Source organism: Impatiens glandulifera, chromosome 7, assembly GCF_907164915.1.
Source record: "Impatiens glandulifera chromosome 7, dImpGla2.1, whole genome shotgun sequence".
Taxonomy (NCBI): domain Eukaryota; kingdom Viridiplantae; phylum Streptophyta; class Magnoliopsida; order Ericales; family Balsaminaceae; genus Impatiens; species Impatiens glandulifera.
Window position 1 is genome coordinate 37,418,459 of NC_061868.1, and position 7,650 is coordinate 37,426,108.

A 7,650-nucleotide genomic window follows, 5' to 3' on the forward strand; every position below is an offset into this window, starting at 1 on the left:
TGTTGTATAATTTTTATTGCAATACATTATTGAGGTCATTCTTACTCATCTCTTATTAGGTTACTCAACTTGGGGAAAATATTTATGAGGATCCAGGAATATTAGGAAGTGGTTCTACTAGCTATGCAAATAGATTTGTGTCGTGTCGAATTAATGGATACAAATGCAACATTGAGAGGCACAATGAAGGCTTAACCACTCAAAACAATGGGGTTGATATATTAGATAACAATGATCCCAAAACATTGTTAACTATAGAGTGTTGACGGACATTATAGAAGTTGAATATTTTAGCGGAAGACAAGTGATTCTTTTTAAATGCAAATAGTTTGATGTCCATTCGGGATTTTGGGGAATAAAAATAGATAAACATTGTTTTAGAAGTGTTAATGTGAACCGCACTTTGAAAAATCAGAATCATGAACCGTTTATCTTAGTAAGTCAAGCAAAATAAGTGTTTTACGTTTCAGATATGGCATCAAGGCCATGTTGGAAAATTGTGAATAGAATAAACCCACGTTATTCGAATATCTAATTAAGATTTCATGGTATTTATTTGAATTTAATTAGTTAAAATTATGTAACATCTTTTTTTGAACAGGGAAGATGACACCTAAGGAGAAGCAATCAACCTATAGTGGAGGCATGTCTGGGCAGTTCGATGATCTCTAAACGAGAATCGATCTCCTCGAGCCGGGTGGCTCTAATGAGCTAGATGACTCACTCGACCATGTAGATCCGACGTTTCGAAAGTTGAGATGGCGACGACATCATCCTCCCAGACAGTTATATGTTATAATTTTATGAATACATTAAAATTCAATTACTAATATTGTTTAATACTTTTGCAGGATCTACATAAAAAGAAAGGGTAGGGGAAAAAATAAAAACTCTATCCTCTCGAAATTAACCATAGGTTAGAAAATAACAATACAATTCTCACCAAGTGGAAGGTGTGTTGCAACAATCACACAACATAGTCCAGACATATTGGGATCATGGTTCAGGACCCCACTGTGATATCACATCACATGCTGCATTGATCAAACTTGAGCTCCACCGATAAAGAGCATCTTTGAAAGTCGATAACGGTAAGTTTTTAATATCTTATTTTATTAACTTTCATTCTCTGATAGATAATAATAATAAATGAATAACTATATCCTGTGTCTTTGCATAATTATTTTGAGGTAGTGCCGGAACCTATCGAGCATTATCGACAATATATATGGAACATGTTAAGTTGGCTTCAGATAGGTTCCGATGTGATATCAACTGAAATCATGTTAAGGCTTATGATGGGGATGTAACAACTATCAGAGCACACATTCCAAATGAATATTCGCAAGATGATTGAAATTATATTTTGGAGCATCATTTTCTCTAAGACAATTTCCGGGTGAATCTTTAAATTCTAAAATTTATACATCCTTGTTTACAATGTAACTAAGTATTAATTGATGTTTTAAAAAATAGGTAAGATTGAGCGAAATTATAAAAACAGGAAGAATGTTCGATTGACACATCATGCGGGGAGTGTGTCATGCTCTCAGGTGGTAGTAAAAATGGTAAGTGTATTTATTCGAGAGTCAATAATATGTTAACTATATTTTTATAATTAACATTAACATTTAATCTTCACATGAGAGGACTACGGATAAGGTGTCATCACACATTGACCTTTTCTACAAAACGCACAGTACAAAAGGAACATAAGAGGACTCTACTCATATGTTGGATCCCCATGTACAAGAGAAGATTGTAAGTGTACTTCATATTTTACTTACTTATTGATGTTATAATTAACTAATCAACTTTTGTTTCATTTTGTAGAATGCAATACGTTAGACAATAGAGAGAAATCACGATATGTCTGAATATGAGCTGACCGAGAACGTTTTTGAACGACAAGGGCATGTTAGGATCATTAGGATGAGATCTGAGGTGAGGCCCACCTAGTTTCGAGGAGATTTGCAAGGTGAAAGTCAGCGGAGGGAGCAAGAGCTCAAGTAGTTGCACAGTGAATTGCAAGATGAGTCTTCGAGGAAACAAACATATGGAGTCTTGATTATAGGAGAAAACAAATGTGATGCAGAAGCAAACACTTGAGAAACAAAGACAGTTAGAACGACAAAGAGAAGAATTCCAGAACCAGTTAACGGTGTTTATATATGGTGAGATATCATCCACCTCCACCTCTGGATCAGTCTGGTATATTATATTATTTAGAACTAGCTTTTATCTTTTATAACTTTGACTGTATATGATGAATTTTTGGATGACTATATTTTTGGATAAATTGAGATTTTGATTTATTGGTATATGAAATTTGGTATATATTTTTGTTATAATTTGTGTATTATTTCTGAAATTATTTTGGTTTAAATAGGTATAATCGGTTTTACAATCATTTTGTTTTAAAAAAATTGATTATAACCGAGAGAAATAAACTTCTACTCTTAGTAATCATATAAGAGTATCACCGAGAGCTAAAGAAAGGCTCTCGGTAATGATTTTAGATTATCATCAAGAGAATTGGCTCTGCTCTTGATAAAAGAATTGAATTATTACCGAGTGTGATTAACACTAGTAAAAAAAGCATAATTACCGAGAAAGATCTCCGAGAGCGAAAAAATGCTCTTGGTGATATTTATTTTACCGAGAGCAAAGTGTTGCTCTCGACGATAAATCCTATTATTTTTTAGGGCAAAGTAGTGCCCTCAATGAAATTATTATTGTTTGCCCTATTTTCGCGTTCCTCTTTCTTCTTCCTCTTGTTCGCCTCTCTTTTTCTCTCTCTTTTTTCTCTCTTCTTCCTCTCTCTTACTCTCTCCTCATTTCATTAAACCCTCAATCTCAATCTCCAACGTCCTCAATCTCCTCTCTATCCTCATTTAATTAAAGCTCAAAATCAAACCCTCAATCTTAATCTTCTCTTCTCCAATGTCTGATTGATCTCCTCTCTCTCTTCTCCTTCATCGGTTGTGGATCTCCTCTTCTCAAACGTCCGATCGATCTTCGATCTCTCCTCTCCTTCATCGACAATGGCTCTCCTCTCTCTTCTCCTTTATCGGTCGTGGATCTCCTTTTTTCCAACTAGCGAGTATGATGACGGTTATTGAATAAATCTACTTGGTTATTGAATAAACCTACTTCATTGATATTTATCTAATTGATTTATTGATAAAGTTGCTACATGCTTTGTTTGGTGAAGGGCGAGTGATAAGAGTCAGAGAGAAGAAGAAGATGATCAATGGAGATGATTTGATTTGGGCAATGGCTACTTTAGGGTTTGAAGATTATATTGATACAAAGAGGTGAAAAACACTCAATTTATTTTTTATTTTTCTATTTCATAGTTTGATGTGTATTTGTTTGAAGATTGATTGTTGGTTTAACAAATGAATTCTTTACTTTGATTTATTAATGTGTTATCTGAAATTCTTCTGAATTTGTAGATGGAGGGTTTGATACTAGTGATGGTTACAAGTCTAGTTAAGATCTTTCTTGAATTGAAATTGGAGCTTTTATGGTTTCGAATTTTCTTTTAAAGGCTCTAATTATCACCCTATTTAAAAAATATTTAATTATCTCCGAGAGCTGCAACTACTCTCAATGATATTTATTTTTCCTTCACCGAGAGTCACATCACCGACACCTTCTAAGAGCATTTGTCGCCCTCGGCGAAAACAATCACCGAGGGAAAATTGTCTTTCTCCGAAGACTTATACCCTCGTTAATAATTATTTTTCACTAGTCTAATGCGCTCAGTAATAATATTATCTTCGACGACTCTAAATGCTCTCGGTGATACTAACTCTTCTTTCACTGACAATCGAATTACCAACACCTTTCAAGAGCATTTGTCGCCATCGGTGAAAACCATCACTAACGATAATTAGGTTTTCACTGAAGAGTTTTTATCTTATTTAAAAGCCATTTTTTACTAGTGAATATAATATATATATATTGTTTTAAGACAGTATAATAGATAACATAAACAAAAATAAGTGTTATATATTCAGAGTTATGACGAGACGATCAGATCAGACAGTTGAACGTTATTGGTTTTGGCTTGAATCGCAGGTAGTGAATTATCGCGACGTTCTTTATAATTAAATAAGTCTAGATATTTGTTTGGACTTCTCTCATATACTCGTTAGAGTATTTCACTTTTGTGTGATTTTTTCTTATTTTTGTTTTGTTTCTATAATCCACAATTAATGATGAAGACTTTGTATTAGTGAACATTTAGGGAGCTAAAGAATACTTTGGTGTAACTCACTACAATATAGAGAATACGTGTCTCGTAGTTTTAACATTCTTTGATTTTCTATGCTAAAATTGAATTGTCTCTATATGTTTGATTTTATTTTATTTTCTATTTAGTTTAGTTTTCTTGATTATCTCATTGTGGCATACAAAAAGGGAAAAACAATTATTCTGCAATTATTATGAGGTGGTTTTCCTAATAAGTGGTATCATATCGCAACTTGTTGGGAAAACCACCTAATAACAATTGCAGAATAATTCTTTTCCTCTCTTTATATGCCATAATGAGATAGTCAAGAGAATTAACTAAATAACAAGCAATAAAATCAAGCACACACAGAGACATATCAATTTTAGCATGGAAAATCCAACAAGACCTTTAACACCTAATCTTTAATATCCTACATGTTTATCTCTCAACTTTGGCATGTAAATATTTAAAGACCATTAACACCTAATCTTTAATTTTCAGAGCATAAAACCAAACCTTTCTATAGTGATTGTGAATAAAGGTTACAAAATAATGTGCTCCACCAAGAGACTTTTTTGCACAAAACAAACATCGGTATAAACCAAATCAAGAACATTTGATTTTCTATGTGGAGGGAGTGTATGAAATACAACTCCGTGTGTTTTTCCAGCTGAGCAAACATCATAATTTTCTAAGACATGCCTTACAAATCGGGAAAGAATTATTTTATAGCGAGAGCTTAAAGTCCATTCTCATTGACTCAGGTGAGTCTCTTGTGTCACAAATCAATATCCATATCTTTCAAGATTAAGTTAATCTCCCCCTTGTACAATTTGGCTTGCATTACATACAATGTGTCCGTTTTTGTTCCTCTAGCCATCACGAGCGAACCTTTGGTGAACTTTCAATTACATTCACCAAAATAATTATTGTAGAAATCAAGTTGAGGTGAATGTCTAGAATGTGCCTCACATCTCTGAGTATCAATTTGCAGCCTACTGTAGTCTCTAAACAAATGTTGTCGATACCCACTATCTTTGATGAACCGTTGTTACCCATTCGAAGATTGCCAAAATCTCTTCCCGAATATGTAGAGAAAAATTTACCCTAAGAAGTAATGTAAAAAGAATCACCATAATCAATCACTTAGTCACTATCTTGACTTATGAGATTAACACAACCATCCTCACATACGATCGTGGCATTGCCCTTTACAACCACATTGGTTTCTTTTTCATCCTTTTGTCATTCATTTTGTTCTCACTTTTATATTCGACACTCTCTCTTAATGTGCCCCAGTTTGTTATGCTATAGCACTTAAGACCACCACGAGACTTCGATCTTCCTTTGTTCAAGTCATTCTTTTCCTTTCTGTTGTGTTGAAATCTGATTTTACTCCTTCCACGTGACTCTGAATTTTCACCTACTAGGGCTTCTGAAGTTGGTTCATCTTTCTCTCTTCTTTTAACCTCTTCGTTGAAAAGATTATCTTTAACCATGTTCATGGTTATAATACCATTTGTTGTTGAATTGCTTAATAAAATCACCAACGTTTTCAACTGTCCGGTAACGAATTGAGAAGTAGTAGAGCATGTAGCTCATCATCACGAGTAATCTCCATTGATGTCATCTGATTTATCAAGCCAATGAACTTGCTAGTGTGATTTGTCGTACTCATACTGTCTTTGTACTTTAAGTATACGAGTCGCCGAAATATCATCGCCTTGATCCTATAAGAACCCTTCTCAAACATCAACTATAACTTCTTCCAAAGAGTTTGCGCGTCGTTCTCTTCTGCATTGTGGTGGAAAATATTTTGGTCAACTCACTCCATGATTGCAACATCTACTTTCAATTCAGAATTTTCCAATCTTCATCGCTCATTGTGTCTGACTTTGTCATGTCTTGTACTGGCCTAAGAAGATCTCTGCAAATTAAATGGTCTGATAACACACTGGTTGGGAAATCTCGCAGAATACTTGTTTTTGTATCCCTTGTGTCATAAAAAAGAGGGAAAATAATTATTCGGCAAGAAGTTTTTCTTCACAAAAGAGACTTCAAAATAATCATCCACATATTATTAGAAAAATAAAAATCACTAAACTAAAAGTTCAATACCAAATATATTAGGTTAATTTAATATATACTCTACTTGTTAATAATTAAATTAATCGTTTTATCAATTACAACATTAAATTATTTTATTTTTAAAAATTAAATATCAAATACATTTTCTTTTAAATTCATAATCTTCCTATTTTAGAGGTTTACCCCAATTTCAACTTAAAAAAAATTAGTTTAAATTAAACCCGTGATTTTGATCGGGCACGAGATTTGTAACTTTACCTACACTTATAAATAATAGTTTAAAAATAATTTAAAATGTGATTTATTAAAATAATTTGATGATTACAAAAATTAAAGTAAGATACAAAAAATGTATCTTCTAAATAGTTACAGTTATTTAAATAGTTTACTTGCATGTGAGAAAGTTTATATATAGCTAGCTAAGGAGAAACACATATTCCCGTTCCAAAACAGCACACCTGTACTTTCAAAGAAAAAGGAAACATTTATTTACTTGAGCCTAAAATGGAGTTCAAAATCATTCTTAACTGGCTAGACATATTTTCAAAACACATTATTTTGAGTCAAATTGTCCATTTTTTTTTAAAATAGAATCATTTATTTATTTTGCCTAAACCTTTGAACAATTCATCAATACAAGCTTCTCAAAATCCCTCCACTAAATTAGACAGACAGTTACAATGTTCCATAACTTGGAGAGGAACTTGCACTAAAGAAGAATGTGGGGGCGTAGACTCCTCCTCTATGTCACTCAAGTGCAACATCATTTTCAAAATAATTGCATTTTCATCATCTACAATCATCAATCAATAAATCACAGAATAACCGTTTTACCAAACAAGATAGAATCTTAGTCCATAACCGATGAATCTATACTCACCAAGACACCATAAATACATCTTTATTTAGATATGTTTAACTAGAAGACATAACTTTAGCAAAACAAAATCACACCCTCTCAAAAAAGAAATACAAAACCTCTCCAAGCTCAACAAAATAAAATAAACAAAACTAAAAATGTCAAGAAAATGACATACACAAGATTGACAGACTTAATTACAAGAAAAAAAACAATATTAAGTAAATCTATCATGTGATCCTATTTGAAAAAAATAAGGTGGATTTGAATAAAATTATAGGGAAAAAGTTAATATGTAGTTTGAGAGTATCGAACTAAGGGTAATTTATCACACTAATCATTTTTTCATTTTCTTCAAAAAAAAATGTCCACAAAATATTACAACCAAACAAGAATGATATCAGAAAATATTAAAATACAAGAAAAAAAAATATAGGCCACATACAACCCAAAAAAAAAA